General features: G+C 44.3%; 1 long non-coding RNA gene across 2 annotated transcripts in view; it reads right to left on the reverse strand.

Moving 5' to 3' along the window:
* Positions 1 to 16693, reverse strand: part of LOC139749873 (uncharacterized) — a 140985-nt gene that overhangs the window by 27699 nt on the left and 96593 nt on the right. For both annotated transcript variants that reach the window (XR_011713057.1, XR_011713066.1), the window contains exon 3: positions 14972 to 15059. This is a non-coding gene — a long non-coding RNA (uncharacterized lncRNA). The remainder of the gene's footprint in view (positions 1 to 14971; positions 15060 to 16693) is intronic.

The following is a 16693-nucleotide window of genomic DNA, read 5'->3' on the forward strand; positions in this document are numbered from 1 at the left end:
ATGCAAAACGCAATCTGATCTGAAGCTGAAATAGACTGTCTTTCTTGAACAGACATATCAGCTGATGATTAACATCTTGACGTGATTCAAATACATGGATAGCCATCACCCCGACAACATCTGAAGGTAGTTTATCCCAGTGTATGATAACTCTGCTGCATGAAAATAGTAGAAAAAGAACTCCCCATGTACCTATTACACGTACACCTCCTCCCCTTTCACTTCGTATCAATATTTCTGGTCGTTGTATCGTGGTATGATGTAAAGAAATTGGCCTGAGTTATGCTGTCACATTTAGCAGTATTTGCGACACTCCTGTTCGATCTCGTAGCAAAGGGTCGTACCGTTTTTTCCTCCAAGGGTCGTACCGTTGTGCCCCAAGGTTCGTACCGTTGTGCTTCAAGGGTCATGCTGTTTTCCTCCAAAGGTCGTACCGTTGTGAACCAAGGGTCGGACCGTTGTGCTCCAAGGGTCGTACCATTATGCTCAAGTGTTGTACCGTTTGCCCAGAGGTCGTAGCCTTCTATCAAAGGGTCGTACCGTTGTGCTCAAGGGTCGTACCGTCGTGCTCAAGCGACTCTTGAACCACAGTGGCCACATCTTAGTTACGTATTGCACACCCTGATAACTCACAGCCATCCATCACCATCCCAACACCACAGGTGCTTATGACTGTACAACGCTGGGGAACTCGGAGAGATACATACTCGCCATTTAGAACCGCCAGATCTGAGATCGCACATTCATTTTTCCGTTCTCGTAACAATAGTATTTTCGTGCAAGTTCGTGGGAGTCGCCAACACTTCCTGGTGCCTGAGACTGATGAAGAGAAACTTTCCGTGGTATCTTGTTGAGGGATCTGATCCGAATATACAGTGGTGGTAATCAGTGTAATGGTAGTTGGATCGTTTGTACTGAAAAATGATTTTGGCATTGGATGGCAAGCAGATGCATCTCTAAGTAGGTCAGCTGTCACTCCACTGCTGCTGTGTAGGTCAGTTTTCTGCTTACGTGCTGCTGTGTGAGTAAATAGTTGCTTCCCGTTCTGTTTTGTGGATCAGCTGTTGCTTTCGTGCCGTTCTGTGGGGGTTCGCTGTTGTTCTCGTGCTGCTGTGTAGGTCAGCTTTTTGCTTCCGTGCTGCTGTGTGGGTCAACTGTAGCTCTTGCGCTTCTGTGTGAGTCAGCTGTTTCTCCTGTATTGCTAACTGGATCAGCGGTTCCTCCTGTGTTGCTCTCTTGGTTAGCTATTGCTCCCGCTGCTCTTAGGATCAGCTGCATCTTTGGTGCTGTTCTGTGGATCAGCTGTTGCTCCTCTCTTACTCCTCAATAGATCTAGTGCTCCTTACAGAACTGTGTGAGTCAGCTTCTTCTTTACTTCTATAGGAGTCAGCTGTTCCTCCACTTCTATATGGGTCAGCTGTTCCTCCACATCTACGTGAGTTAGCTGTTCCTCCGCTTCTATGTGAGTCAGCTGTTCCTACGTATCTACGTGATTCAGCTGTTCCCCCCTTCTATGTGAGTCAGCTGTTCTCTGACATGCTATTGGTCAGTTCTTCTGAGCTACATTGAGAGTCGCCTTGTCCCTCACAGATGCTGCGTTTATCAGCTGTTCTATCCACGCTGATGCATGGGTCAACTGCTGCCTCCCTCTTAGTACTGCTATCCGGGTCTCCTCCTCCTTTGGCACTGATGTGATCAGCAGTTCGTCCCGTGTTACTGTGTTTGTGTGTGTGTGTGTGAGAGAGAGAGAGAGAGAGAGAGAGAGAGAGAGAGAGAGAGAGAGAGAGAGAGAGAGAGCTGTTCTTATTATGTTGCTGTTCCTCCAATACCGTTGTGAGAGTCAGCTGTTCCTCCAGGGCTGTTGTGAGGTCAGCTGTACCCTCCAGTGCTGTTGTGAGAGTTAGCTGTACCCTCCAGTACTGTTGTGAGGGTCAGCTGTCCTTACAGTACTGTTGTGAGAGTCAGCTGTTTCTCCAGTACTATTGTGAGAGTCAGCTGTTACTCCAGTACTGTTGTGAGGTGTCAGCCGTTCCTCCAGTACTGTTTCGAGTGTCAGCTATGCCTCTGCTGTTTATGTTTCTCATCCTTTTCTTCATTCCTTGTACTGAACACAGTGTTCGTACAGATCAGCTGTTCCTCCTTTGGGAAGAGGTGGACGTGTTGTTCCAACAGCTAATTCTGCTGTGTGAGTCGGTTACTGGTCAGTGGTGACTGGGTGCGTGTGTGTGTGTGTGTGTGTATTAGCGGGCGGGGCGGGGCAGGGCGAACTGAAAGGAGGCGGGGCGGAATGGGATAGAGCAAACTAAGCAACAGGTAATATCAGTCATCACACTAGTGTGATATACCACATTTGGGCAGAGTTAGCCACCTACCAGCGACAGTGTTTACGAACGGCGGTCTTTAACCATCGTCAGCGTCTGCCCTTGCCAGCGTCGACTTCTACCAGCGTCTTTATTTACCAGCATCTTTCATTTGCAAGCGTCGGTTTTTACCAGCGACAGCTCGTCTTTAGCCAATCTTTACCACTACCAATATTTACCGACGCCTTTTTCTTTTCTAAAGAACGTTCGTCATTCAAGGAGACGATCCTTTCCAGCGTTGGTTTTTTTACCAGCGCAGTTCTTTACTAGCGCCAGTATGTACTAGCGCCAGTTCACTTTTCAAACGTCAATATCACGGTTTGTACGACCCCAGAGAACGACAGCACGAACCTTGAGCGCGAAAATATGACCTTCAGGTCGTAACGTCGCGTTGACGTACTGCGCATCAAGGTAACGGACTGTCTCCACTACTTTTGACAGTGCGTCTTTGGGGAGAGGGGTGGATTGTGGTGTGCGTGTGTGTGTGTGTGTGGAAAGAAGTAAACGGATTTCAACATTTAAAAAAATATATATACTTACAAAACACCACGATTTTAAGATTGTGCCTTTGTTCCGCAAGAATCGCTCTGAATTTCGCCAGGGGCTGTGATTTTTGGAAATCATTATTTTGAGTGGGGAGGGAGACTCCTTCCTCCATCAAAATATGAAAACAACAGTTCATGATACGGCCTCGGACGTGGAGAAGAAATCGACACACTTAAGAACAGTGTTAACACTACCGGGCCATCATTCCACTAAACGTTGCTCTTCAAAGAACGTTTTACATCCAGAGAAAATTGGCCCCGGTCGTCTGTCTTCTCGAAATGACGCGTCCGAGAACAGTTACTTAACTGCTTATCCTCTAAAAGACGACTGAACCGCTACGTGTCATCATCAAGATAATCATCCACTCATCACTTAACAATTCATTAATGACTAGTGTCTAGAAAACTACTGAATCACTTAAGAGCCTGGACTTCACTTCGAAGGAAATATTCTCTCTCATCTTCAAGAAACGTACTTAAGTACCAATTTCTTGAACAGTTATTAACCACATAGTGTCTAGAGAGCGTCTAAAGAAAGTGGCTTGGATCTTTCCTCACTTCTGCCTTCGAAGCTTCTCCTCGTTATGATTACTTATTTCCGTGGGCTTTCTCCTCTAGCCCCTTTGTGCACTTAGGTTCCGTGTTCCTGGTTATGTATGGGTGTCTTTTGACGACCCGTCTCTCCTCCCGGTCCAACGGGGCATATCCCCTCAGTCAGCCAACAGCAGTCAAGCAGTTCACTGGCTGTGTATGCCCTGCTGGTCTCGCTGAGCCGTAAGGCAGGTTTGGTTCGGGTTATAAATGTAGAAATGGCCAAGGGACTTAGGGGTTCTTATTCCGTGCGAGGCTCGAACTCTCGTCATTACGTTTGCCGTGATGATTCGCTTGGCGCCGGAGCCATATCTTGCGGCTGGTGAACTGGAAAAGTAGAAATTAGTGAAGCCTACCAGGGTGTGAGGTGTCCATGACGCCACGGCTCATATGACGGTGACGGCACAGACAGTACGTCGCCCCCATCGAGAGACTGGCGACTCCGAAATGGTTCCTAGCGTCGCGTAACGGGAGAAAATTGTATATACATTACAGAGAGAGAGAGAGAGAGAGGAGTCGGGTCAAGGGAACCTTCTCCAAATGTGTCGCGAGGTCACCAGCGGAGAGCCGCAGGGTTCTGTTCTGGGACCACTGTTCTTCTTTTTATGTATGTAAATGACTCGGCTGAAGGTAAGACCTCCTACCTGAATATGTCTGCAGATGATGCAATGGTCACGAAGGAAGTGAGAAGCAAGGAGGGTTACATCAATTGACGAGGAGATCTAAACACACCCCCAGAGTTGGTCTGATGCGTGGTTGTTGAAATTCGACCGGAGGCAATGTAAACTAAATTTGATGGGACTGAGTGAAAGAAGGACTCATATGAATATCATCTAGCGGGGAATAAGCTTCAGGATTCTGTGTATGAGAAGACCTTGGGAGCAGACATCTACTTTACCTATTGCCAGAGTCCCACTTTAAAGGAATGGTTAAGGAAACAAAGGAACTGCTGGCAAATGTTGAATAGCGTTTAGGTATATGGACAAGGAGAATCTAGCAAGCTGTCCATATCCTTCATAAGACTAAAATTAGAATATCTTCCTTAGGCTTCGTCGCCTCACCTAGAACAGCACAAACAGCTGGCAGAGAAGGTCCAGTGGAGGGCAACAAAGATAGTACCACAATCAAAAGTGGTAAGGTACAGGAAAAGGCTAAAGGGCTAAAGACTTTTAATTTGCCCACCTTCAAGGAGAGAAGAGTGAGGGGTACCTGATCATTACCTTCAAGTTTACGATATAGATTGATGGAGTAGATAATGAACAGTTCTTCGAGTGATGTAGTGATAGGGTAACCAGAAGCCATATCATGAAATCAAGGAAGACACTTGAGAGAAAAGGTGTGAAGAAGTGCTTTGATAGCATGAGTGTGTTACTGGACGAATAGAATGAAATACCTGAGGACACGGCTAATGGAGAGAGCACATATGAATTTAAGAAGTTGTATGACAATGAAATGTGCTACTGATGGGGCCTCATAAGTGTAGGACTCCATCTTCATACGGTACGATTCAAAATGTCACCATTAGCGAGACTGTATCATAGAACTTATCGCTCCCCTGGGATCCATCATTTTCCAGCAGCCTTTGAGTTGCGGTCTTCTGGAAAAGAGGTCCTGGTGCAACTCCAGGATCCGTCGAGAAAGGGATCCTGGGAAATTAACTAAAGCCAGTTGGAAGGTCTACGCGGATGGAGCAGCTTAGGCCTAACCTCCTCTTCCAGATGCCATCCCAAACTCCCCCGTCCCCTACCTCCTCCCCTTCCCCTAGAGAGCAGACCACCAGCCATCTGTCACCATTATCCTCTAGCATCCATTACCATGACCTTACATCCACGAGCACCCATCACTTTGTATCCTATAGCAACCATCACCATCACCCTGTGTACTCCAACACCCATCACCATCGCTCTATGTTCTGCAATACCCAGTGATAAGACTCGCGAGTTTTACAGTGTTTTATGACAAAAATAAACTAAAAAGAACAACCAAGACTCTAACAAAGTCGCCACTCTGTGATCCTACCCCCTAACCGGCGTCCTGGCTACTGAGGGGCAGGACGGTATATGTGGTTTCAGGAGTGGCAGAGGATGTTTGCTCTGAAGAACGTATGTGAAAAATACACCAACTGATGGATTTGTACGTGGCATTTATGGATCTAGAGAGATAATATGATAAGCTTGATAGAAGTGTTTTGTAGGAGGTCTTACGAATGTATGGTGAGCAAGGTAAGCTTCTAAAAGCAGTGAGAAGTTTTTAACAAGAGTGTAAGGCATCTCTACGAGTTTGAAGAGAGGAGAGATAGTTGTTCCAGGTGAAGTTGTGTCTGCGGTAGGGGTGTGTGATGTCACCATGGATGTTTTATTTGTCTGTGGATGGCGCTATGAGAAAGGCGAGAGAGTGCAAGGGATGAGGGGGACTGAAAGGCGAGTCAGTTCCTGTTGGCTGATGACACAGTACTGGTGGCAGATTCGAGTGAGAAACTGCAGAAGTTGGTGAATGAGTTTGGTAGAGACTATGGAAGTGGAAAGGTGAAATCAAATGTGCATGAAAAAAGATTATCAGGTTTAACAGGACAGAGGGAGAAGTTATTTGGGTGCGACATGAGGGAGCAAAGTGAGGCTGGGAAGCCAAAAGAAGGGAGCTTACAAATGAGCCCCTGATGCCACACCCAGTCAAGAGCTTTTGATATGTCGGAAAGCTATTACGGGAAGAAGTTAAGGAGTATCAGGGGTTGAGGAAATATCAGAGGAGCAACGGAAACGTGAGGGAAAGGTTGAGCGATAGTTGATACCGATGCCCCTAGCTAAGAGACTAGAAAGAGGAGAGGCTATCCCACTTACTTTTGAATAAAAGGAACGCTTTGCTTCATGGATAACGTCCTTGCAATGATTATGGGGTCTCAAAAGAGAAACAAACTGTCAGGAGAGGTACTAGTCAGACGGAGTTCAGCAGAGGAGAGGTTACGAGAGAGACCACAAATGCTGGTAGAGTGAAGAGAAAAAGAGGCAGGTCTTTTCAGAGAGGGAAGAGGTCGTGGGATAGGCCAGCACTACTACTGCCAGAACCCTTCCTCTGACCGTCAGTAGAGTCAGCCCCATGATAGCTGGGGACTTGGTGCCACAGGTTTGGTGGACTCTATCATGAGTACACTTAAGAACGGTTGTGCAAACAGGGGATGACAAGAGAATTTATGTGAGGAAAATAAGTGAGGTTCGAGTAGGTATCTGGTGGTGCTTGTAGGTGAGACGATGGCAGGACGAGCCCGGTAGTCCCGTTTTGACGAGTCAGAGAGTTAAGACCAGCAATCTCTGGGCCGCCTCTCACAGCTACGAACCCACTGGTTTAATCTTGAGTCGTTTGTGCTGCACTATTGTGTGTGTGTGTGTGTGTGTGGGGGGGGGGGGGGGGGGGGGAAGGTTTAATGTAGGGGTCTCTCTCTCTCTCTCTCTCTCTCTCTCTCTCTCTCTCTCTCTCTCTCTCTCTCTCTCTCTCTCTCTCATGCACCCTCAGTCTTGTCTTTGCTATCCCTGTTATTAATATTTTCTTCTCTTTGTCTCTCTCTTATAACCTCTATCGTCACCATGATCCCCACCAACGTATAACACTCCCCTTCATCACAATCCCCTCCACTTCGCCATCTCTCTCTCTCTCTCTCTCTCTCTCTCTCTCTCTCTCTCTCTCTCTCTCTCTCTCTCTCTCTCTCCCAACACCGCCACCACCCATAAAACCTCAAGAGGTGTTCAATGAAGCGGGACTTTAAGCGCTACAGCCCACATCATCCCCGTATCACCGTCATTTGTGTGTTCTGCTTTACCGGTTCTCTGCTGCTGCCGCCGCCGCTGCTGCTTCACGGTCAGCAGCCGCCCCTTAACACTCACACGGAGCGTGACAGCCACCCACCCACCTGTTGTTAGTTCACACCATTTTCTTCAGGGGGGCGCCCCGCTCCCATCCGTTTCTACAACGCCCATTTTGTTCTCGCAGCCATATTTTTTTTTTTTTGTTAACCCCCATTTTCAATACACGCCCATTCTGTTCTCACGGCCACTTTCCTTTTTTGTTAAACAGAATCTTCATTAACGTATTTGCACACCGAAAACTACTCATGCCTCCAAACTTTCATCCATTACTACAGATAACGCCAGACCGATCTGGCTATTAGAACCTGCTTAGATCATAAGTCTCGCAGAGTTTGATGATATCGAATACCTGTACCTAATTCACTTCTCAACCTTATTTTTTTTTCTAGACTTGATAATTCAAGGACATCTTAACTACCCTCAAAATATTTGCTGCCTGGTTTCTCCCTCTAGTTGCTTCTGTCTGTTTTGTTTATAGTTTTTGTTGAGTGACAAAAACTGTTAACGATATCCAAGGTTGGGACGCACCACTGAACAGTAAAGATTAAGGGTTAGTTTCTTAGACTTCGAAGGCCCTACACTTGACTTCGAATGCCCTACATTTAAATTCGAATGCTCTACACTTGACTTCGAATGTCTAGCTTTTCCTGAGCCTTTTTAACCTGCTTCTACGCACTGCCTTGCTTGAATTAGATTATCGAAGACTAGTACGCCTCGTTCTTTCTCCTCATTACTCCTAGTCCCCTCATCCTCCCTCTCTCATTCCCTTCCATCAGCCTCGTAATGAGTGTCAGCTATCATCTTCCCAATCCATACCTCATCATCCGTCCAGCTCAGCTCGTCATCATCCACTCACGCTAGCACGCATCTTGCTCCCATCCCAACCTCCATCATCCGCCCACATCAGACCTCCTTCTTCGGCCGCCCAGCCCAGTCCAGCCCTTCATCAACCGGCCGGTACAGCCCTCACCATCCTCCCTACAGGGCGAGTGGCGGAGCGGGGAGGAACATTAGACTGGCATTTATGATAATAGGTCATCTGGCATATATAAACATGGTACATGTAATGTACATCTCTCTCTCTCTCTCTCTCTCTCTCTCTCTCTCTCTCATATATATATATATATATATATATATATATATATATATATATATATATATATATATATATATATATATATATATATATATATTTTCCTATGAGTCCACGGGGAAAATGAAACGCGATATCGTGTTTCATTTTCCCCGTGGACTCAGGAATATATTTGATCACGGGTAAAATTGTGATCCTTTCCAATATACATATATATATATATATATATATATATATATATATATACATATATATATATATATATATATATATGAGGATTGGCGGAATGCGTGCATAGTGCCATTGTACAAAGGCAAAGGGGATAAGAGTGAGTGCTCAAATTACAGAGGTATAAGTTTGTTGAGTATTCCTGGTAAATTATATGGGAGGGTATTGATTGAGAGGGTGAAGGCATGTACAGAGCATCAGATTGGGGAAGAGCAGTGCGGTTTCAGAAGTGGTAGAGGATGTGTGGATCAGGTGTTTGCTTTGAAGAATGTATGTGAGAAATACTTAGAAAAGCAAATGGATTTGTATGTAGCATTTATGGATCTGGAGAAGGCATATGATAGAGTTGATAGAGATGCTCTGTGGAAGGTATTAAGAATATATGGTGTGGGAGGCAAGTTGTTAGAAGCAGTGAAAAGTTTTTATCGAGGATGTAAGGCATGTGTACGTGTAGGAAGAGAGGAAAGTGATTGGTTCTCAGTGAATGTAGGTTTGCGGCAGGGGTGTGTGATGTCTCCATGGTTGTTTAATTTGTTTATGGATGGGGTTGTTAGGGAGGTAAATGCAAGAGTCCTGGAAAGAGGGGCAAGTATGAAGTCTGTTGGGGATGAGAGAGCTTGGGAAGTGAGTCAGTTGTTGTTCGCTGATGATACAGCGCTGGTGGCTGATTCATGTGAGAAACTGCAGAAGCTGGTGACTGAGTTTGGTAAAGTGTGTGGAAGAAGAAAGTTAAGAGTAAATGTGAATAAGAGCAAGGTTATTAGGTACAGTAGGGTTGAGGGTCAAGTCAATTGGGAGGTGAGTTTGAATGGAGAAAAACTGGAGGAAGTGAAGTGTTTTAGATATCTGGGAGTGGATCTGTCAGCGGATGGAACCATGGAAGCGGAAGTGGATCATAGGGTGGGGGAGGGGGCGAAAATTTTGGGAGCCTTGAAAAATGTGTGGAAGTCGAGAACATTATCTCGGAAAGCAAAAATGGGTATGTTTGAAGGAATAGTGGTTCCAACAATGTTGTATGGTTGCGAGGCGTGGGCTATGGATAGAGTTGTGCGCAGGAGGATGGATGTGCTGGAAATGAGATGTTTGAGGACAATGTGTGGTGTGAGGTGGTTTGATCGAGTAAGTAACGTAAGGGTAAGAGAGATGTGTGGAAATAAAAAGAGCGTGGTTGAGAGAGCAGAAGAGGGTGTTTTGAAATGGTTTGGGCACATGGAGAGAATGAGTGAGGAAAGATTGACCAAGAGGATATATGTGTCGGAGGTGGAGGGAACGAGGAGAAGAGGGAGACCAAATTGGAGGTGGAAAGATGGAGTGAAAAAGATTTTGTGTGATCGGGGCCTGAACATGCAGGAGGGTGTAAGGAGGGCAAGGAATAGAGTGAATTGGAGCGATGTGGTATACAGGGGTTGACGTGCTGTCAGTGGAGTGAATCAAGGCATGTGAAGCGTCTGGGGTGGACCATGGAAAGCTGTGTAGGTATGTATATTTGCGTGTGTGGACATGTGTATGTACATGTGTATGGGGGGGGGGGGGCCATTTCTTTCGTCTGTTTCCTTGCGCTACCTCGCAAACGCGGGAGACAGCGACAAAGTATAAAAAAAAAAAAAAAAAAAAAAAATATATATATATATATATATATATATATATATATATATATATATATATATATGATACGACTGCAAATTCAGCATCATAGATATCTATGTTCAAGGAAAAAATGAATGTTCTGGTTTTGAGTGAAACAAAGCTCAAGGGTTTGAAAATATCCTAGGAGTAAAGTCAGAGGTTGATGGGGGAGGACATGAGCTAAGGAAGGGTAGAACTACTGCTGAAGCTGGAGTTGTAAGAGTGTGTGACAGAGTGTAAGGACACTTGGTGAGCTCTAGACTGATGAGGGTAAAAATGAAAATGGATTGCGAAAGCTGTATGATTACAAGTGCTTATGAACACGGCCATGAGAGTCAAGTGTTTTAGAAGCAGCTGAGTGAGTGTGTCAGCAGTTTTGATGCAAGAAACCAGGAATTAGTGATGGGTGATTTAAATGCGAAGGTTAGTAATGTGGAAGTTAAGGGTATAATTGGGCGGACTGAAGCATTCAGAATTGTGGATGAAAATGGTGAATAGCTTGTGGAGTTGTGTGCTGAAAAAGGACTAGTGACTGGGGATAACTAGTTTGAGAAAAGGGACATACTCAAGTATATGTATATGGGTAAGAAAGATGGGCGGTAGGCACTGCTGGATTACAAACTAACTGCTGTGGAAAAGAGAGACTTTTAGATGTAAATGTGCTGAGAAGAATGAGCGTGAAAAAATACCAAGAAAAAGAGAAGGATTTCTATATTGCATTTATGGATATGAAGAAAGAATATGATAGGGTTGATAAGAGATGCATTGTGAAACGTTGCTAGGAGGAAGATCACATAAGTAGACAGACGCTGATAAAGCCGAGTCACAGAAAGGGTGAGGGGGCGAAGATTCTGGAAGCATTCGAGAATGTGGAAAGAACGGTTGTTCCCTGGGAAGGCGAAAATAGGTATGTTTGAAGTTATAGCAATTCCAAGAATATTATATGGATGCGAGGTATGGGCTGTAGATGATGATTTGCAGAGGAAGGTGGAAGTGTTGGAAATGATACGTTTGACGGCACGTCGACCCCAGCGTACCACATCGTTTCAATTTACTCTGTCCCGTGCACGCTTTTCATCCTCCTGCATGTTCAGGCCCTGAGCACTTAAAAAAAAAAAAAAATTCACTCCCTGCCATCTCCAATATGTTCTACCGTTTCTCCTTGTTCCCTCCACTTCTGACACATATCTTCTTTGTCAACCTTTCCTCACTCATTCTCTCCATATGTCCGAACCATTTAAGCACACCTTCTTTATCAACCACATTCTGTTTATCACCACATTTCTCTCTTACCCTTTCATTACTTACTCGATCAAACCACCTCACAACACATATTGTCCTCAAACATTTCATTTCAAACACATACAACCTCCTACTCACAGCCTATCTATAAGCCCATGCCTCGCACCCATAAAATATTGTTTGGACTACAGTTCCTTCAACCATATCCATTTTTGCCTTCCCAGTTAACTTTCTCCTCACATTCTTCAGTGCTCCCAGAACCTGCCACACACACACACACACACACACACACACACACACATATTATATATATATATATATATATATATATATATATATATATATATATATATATATATATATATATATATATGCCGGCATACCGGTGTGTTTTTGTGTATTTATCACAATAGGATAAATTGTGCAATTGGTTTGTCATCAAACGTTTTTCTACATTTCCAGAAAATAAAATAATAAAGATCTATTTTACATGAAATTTATCGACGAGTTACGATGTCAGGATTAAGATATTAGTGCGGAAACCGCTAACCGATCATGTTCCGAAGACAAGCAAAAATGTATCGTTATACATTTACAAATAGAAACCTTAAGGAAGTTGCCGGCTCTCTCCAGAGTCGGTAACCCAAGCCATCTAGCTGCTTCTCCTTGCTATAATCTTCCTTTAACCTCCGTCGTCAAAGTTGAGTTTCCTCGATCACCAGCATGATTAACTAGACTCGACATAGGAAAATAAAAAAGAAATGGAAAAAAAAAAACGATATGAAGTCAAATCTGACATTAAGATAAAACCGCATTGTGAAGCGTCCGTGAAACGGATTTCCGGATATCAATGTAGGATTGAATTCTCCTCCTGTGCGCTCGATCCAGTGGAAAATTATTTTTTGTTATACTCTTATACGCTAAATTCCGTCTTTCGACCCCTCTCATAGAAGATTTATCAATATTATCATTACTATTATTATCATTATTTCATTATAATACCAATAATGATAATATTATTAATTATCTTATTATTATTACTATTATCATTAGTAGTGGTAGTAATAATGACAGTAATACTCTAATTATCATTATCATAAACAGAAATATTAGTTACTGATCAGCACTATGGTTCTGAGGTATTTTCTGAAAACTGACAATTGAGAGTTTGTAGGCAATAAAACAGTGACAATGGAACGCGTTCATCCAACCTGTTGTTAAGCTCTATCTTCTTGTGTGGGAGTGGTGCTGGTCGTGGGGGAGTATAAAGCCCACAGATCACCGAAAATTGGCTAAAATTCTGAAGGCTTGAAAGACGCCCTTTAGCACCAATGGTTTTATGGCTGTAAGTGGCAACTGCACTCATCTCTCATTGGCCGTCCGCTGAGCCAATGAGAGGCCTGCCTGGTAGTAAGGCCAGTCACGGTGTCTGCTGCCAGACCCAAGAACCTAATCATTATTTGATAACGCACTTACGTATATACTTGGTGAGTAAGCACCTTACTGGCTTAGGCAAACCTCCGTGTGCGTCCAAGTCCTCTTGACAAATGCAATCATGAAGCACTGTATTAAAGAGCTTAAGAAATGGGACGGGAATCTCAGTCTTGCGATCCTACATTTCATAGAGATCTCTTATGAGTGTACTTTATTGCTTTCGAGAACGATAGAACGGGATGGCCTTCAATATTATACGAAACCTGAACAGTAAGGGGATAGGGACCTTTGACCTAACCTTTTTTAAGGGTTAGGTCAAAGACTCCACCGTCATAAGTTGAGGGGGGTACCGTCGTGCTCTAGGAGGTGTACCGTCGTGTGGTACGTGATAGGAGGGAACGTAGCACCATCATCTAAATCACCAGAAAATCCACAGCGCTCGGTCCGGGTGGCAGGAGACAATTAAAAGTCAGTTAGACGCCGCAGATTTGAGTTTAAAGAAAAGAATAACGTAGTATTAAAGGTCTTCGCTGCGCAAGCAAGGAAAATGTGCTGTTTAACAGCCATGAAGAAAGTAAAGATATCTGCAAAAACTTCTTATGACCGTAATAACCCACTTTTGTATAGCGTAACACCTAAGTGGAAGTGATCTGTGGACCACTTCAAGTATAATTCGTTGTATTCCCTAAAAGAACTACCCACTGAACATAAATGAAAAGACACTTTAAAAAAGTATTTAAGTGTTGAGAGAAATTTCTGGAGATTGTGAAAGAGGACATCTGCGAAACTATCACACGCATCTGTCCTTCCAGACATTCTGAAAGAAAAGTCTCGAGAGGAGAAGGAGTTTCAAGAGTATCCTTAAAAGAACGGGTGTGGCATTTGCAAAGGGCGTTCAACAGACCTTCCGATTTCTTTTAGGTTTAGCAGGATATTGTTTAAAGAAGGTTGAAACCTTTGAGATAAGATATAAACGAAAACAAATGAGGTCATTAAAAGAGGGAACTTTTTATGTACCACAAACAGTCAACACTCCAGAAGGCTAGAAAACAAACAAGAAAGAAGACAGGAAAGTTAGGTTAGTAAAGATACTAAAGAGAAGAGAAGAATAAGGGAGAATAAGTAGCCTTTTGAGCACAGCGCCTCTACATTTGAGTACGATGGGACGACCTTGAATACGATAGCACTGCTAGGACATCATATCCAAGGATTGTACCAGAACCTTCGTGCTCAAGGGCAATACAGTCGTCCTTAAGGGCTGTACCGCCGTGCTCATGGGCAGTACCGCCGTGCTCAAGGGCAGTACCGCCGTGCTCAAGGGCTGTACCGTCGTGCTCAAGGGCAGCACCATCGTCCTTAAGGGCACTACCGTCGCGCATAAGGACTGTACCATCGTCCCTAAGGGCAGTGCCGCCGAGCTCAAGGACTGTACCGTCGTTCTCAAGGGCAGAAGCATCATCGTGCTCAACGACAGTACTACCAACGTGCTCAAAGGAATTAGCACCACTATTAACCGCTAGTCTTGCTAACGCTAAAAAGTCCGGTCGATAATGACTGTGGTGACTCTACCCGGCTCTGCCAATTACCCAACGTGTACATAATGTTCAAAGTCCCCACATGAGATGTCTCATTTGAGGAAGTTACTCCACCCGTTATACGAGCAATGTAGCCAGCGTCAGGTGCAGACTAAGAGGTGCCTCTGCAAAGATACAATCACATGTAATGGCCTCGTTACAGCCCTGGCTTTCTGGAGAATTGAATTTTTCTTCTTAATCTTTTCTGTGCAGAAATCACAGTCGAGGTTTATGAGTGAAAACGCTTCTCTCTCTGTGGCTCATCTTGAGAGACGAGAAGAAAGATTTTAATGGAATGTGATGAGGAGGCATTCTTAAGTAACTGACAATAAGATCAGTTTAGATACTTTCTGACGGAAATGAATTTGAGTCTTCGCATAAGTCTGTGTGAGGGGAGACAATGTGAATACTTAATACTTACCTCATGCAAAAGGAGTGAAGTCCACACTCACACTCACACCACCGACCAGGTGATGAGGAGTGACTGACTGTGAGGGTTCGACAATGATCTGAGGGGAAATGGAAAGGAAAATGAATTAAAGGATGACCCATCGCGAACCATAAGGATGAGGAAAGAGTGGGGGGAAAAGCAAATTCAGAAGCTACAACACCTGGATGAAAGAAATCAAGAAACTGTGAAGTCAAATCAAAGATCATGGAACGTGTGTTTAGATGGAGGAGGAATACTGTGAAACATAAGGATAATCAAAGGACATGGCAACGTAATCATATCGCTTACAAGGGGATCAGAGGCATGCAACGTGAGGAGGGAAAGGGCATTTGATAAACTGTCGGAGGAAAAAGTCAAGAGGATCGTTTCCTGATGTTTGTTTTTGTTTTTTGTTTTTAGACCAGACGAGCGTAAGAAGTGCCCATAAAGCAGAGATCAGAGACTATTTATAAATTCAGCAGAAATAAGTCGTCGCTTAAAGAGGAGCTAATCAGGCCAAGGAACTCACGGGGAAGAGCTGAAGAGAACAATGAAAAAATTATGTCAAGAGATGAATGACAAGTCAAAAAGTGTTTTCATAGTGGAATACATTGTGGCCACAGAGCCAACAAGATGAGAGACGAGGAAGAGGTCCTGGAGGGCAATGAAACTGCCACAAAAGACGTTAGTAGATTATTATCATAGAGCCTTGACCGATGCAAGCATCTTTGTCCATATGTGCTGAAGGAGTGTGCAGGTACGCTAGACAGGCCACTTGAAATGTTGCCCACTATGTCAACGAAGTAGGACGTAGCGCCAAGGGAGAGGAAGAGGGACAAATATATCGTGTCTATCTTTGTGTAAAGAGATTAACATTGAAATGCAGGCGAGTCCCTCTAATAAGTGAGGCCTGTAAACCACTAGAGATGATAAACAGATAGCAAAAGGATTACTACAAGCAAAGGAGAAACTATGAGACATAATGGATTCTAGAGAAGAAGGTCATGCATAACACATCTCTTACACTTCTAGAAGAAAGTGAGCTCTGTCTTACACAAAATAAATGGATGGGAGGCTTGTGTGCTGCTGGACTGACAGAAAGGCTGTGACTGTATCACATAGGAGGTTTGTGAAGAAGCTGAACCTTCAGAGTGGAATGAGGGAGAGATGTAGCCTCCTACCCATCTTTCACTCAGATTCAAACCCAAACTCCCACACTGCCTTTCACACAGACTCCAGCACCAGCTTGTACACACTCCCGCACCTGAACCTTACAAGGGCCTTCACACCAAATGTCACACCCGGTTTGATACTCGGATATCTCCAGCCTTCGCTACTGAAGGCTTCACGTACGAATATCACCTGTGGTCAACTAAGTGGATATGGCCTCTATACAAAGCCAGCGATCGCTTGTCAGATCCGGGCCCTTAAATCATCTCCCTGTGTGGAGTTCCAACCCTCTATATCACGCCAGTGGTTGACAGATCTGACCTGATAACATCGCTGTTAGATGGGAGGTTTAATGTCTAAATGTTGGTGGCGCTCAAAGCACTATGCTCCACTTGCCTGTCCACAGGAGACACCACAAGGAACTTCATGTTGATGTCTCTATTAACCTCAGGACTGATCGCACCCTCCCTCTTCCACCCACTCACCCTCTACCTTTCCTCAAATACTCTATCTCGTTCCAGACCTCTGTCCTCCTCCCTGTCA

The sequence above is a fragment of the Panulirus ornatus genome, chromosome 1, assembly GCF_036320965.1.
Source record: "Panulirus ornatus isolate Po-2019 chromosome 1, ASM3632096v1, whole genome shotgun sequence".
NCBI lineage: Eukaryota > Metazoa > Arthropoda > Malacostraca > Decapoda > Palinuridae > Panulirus > Panulirus ornatus.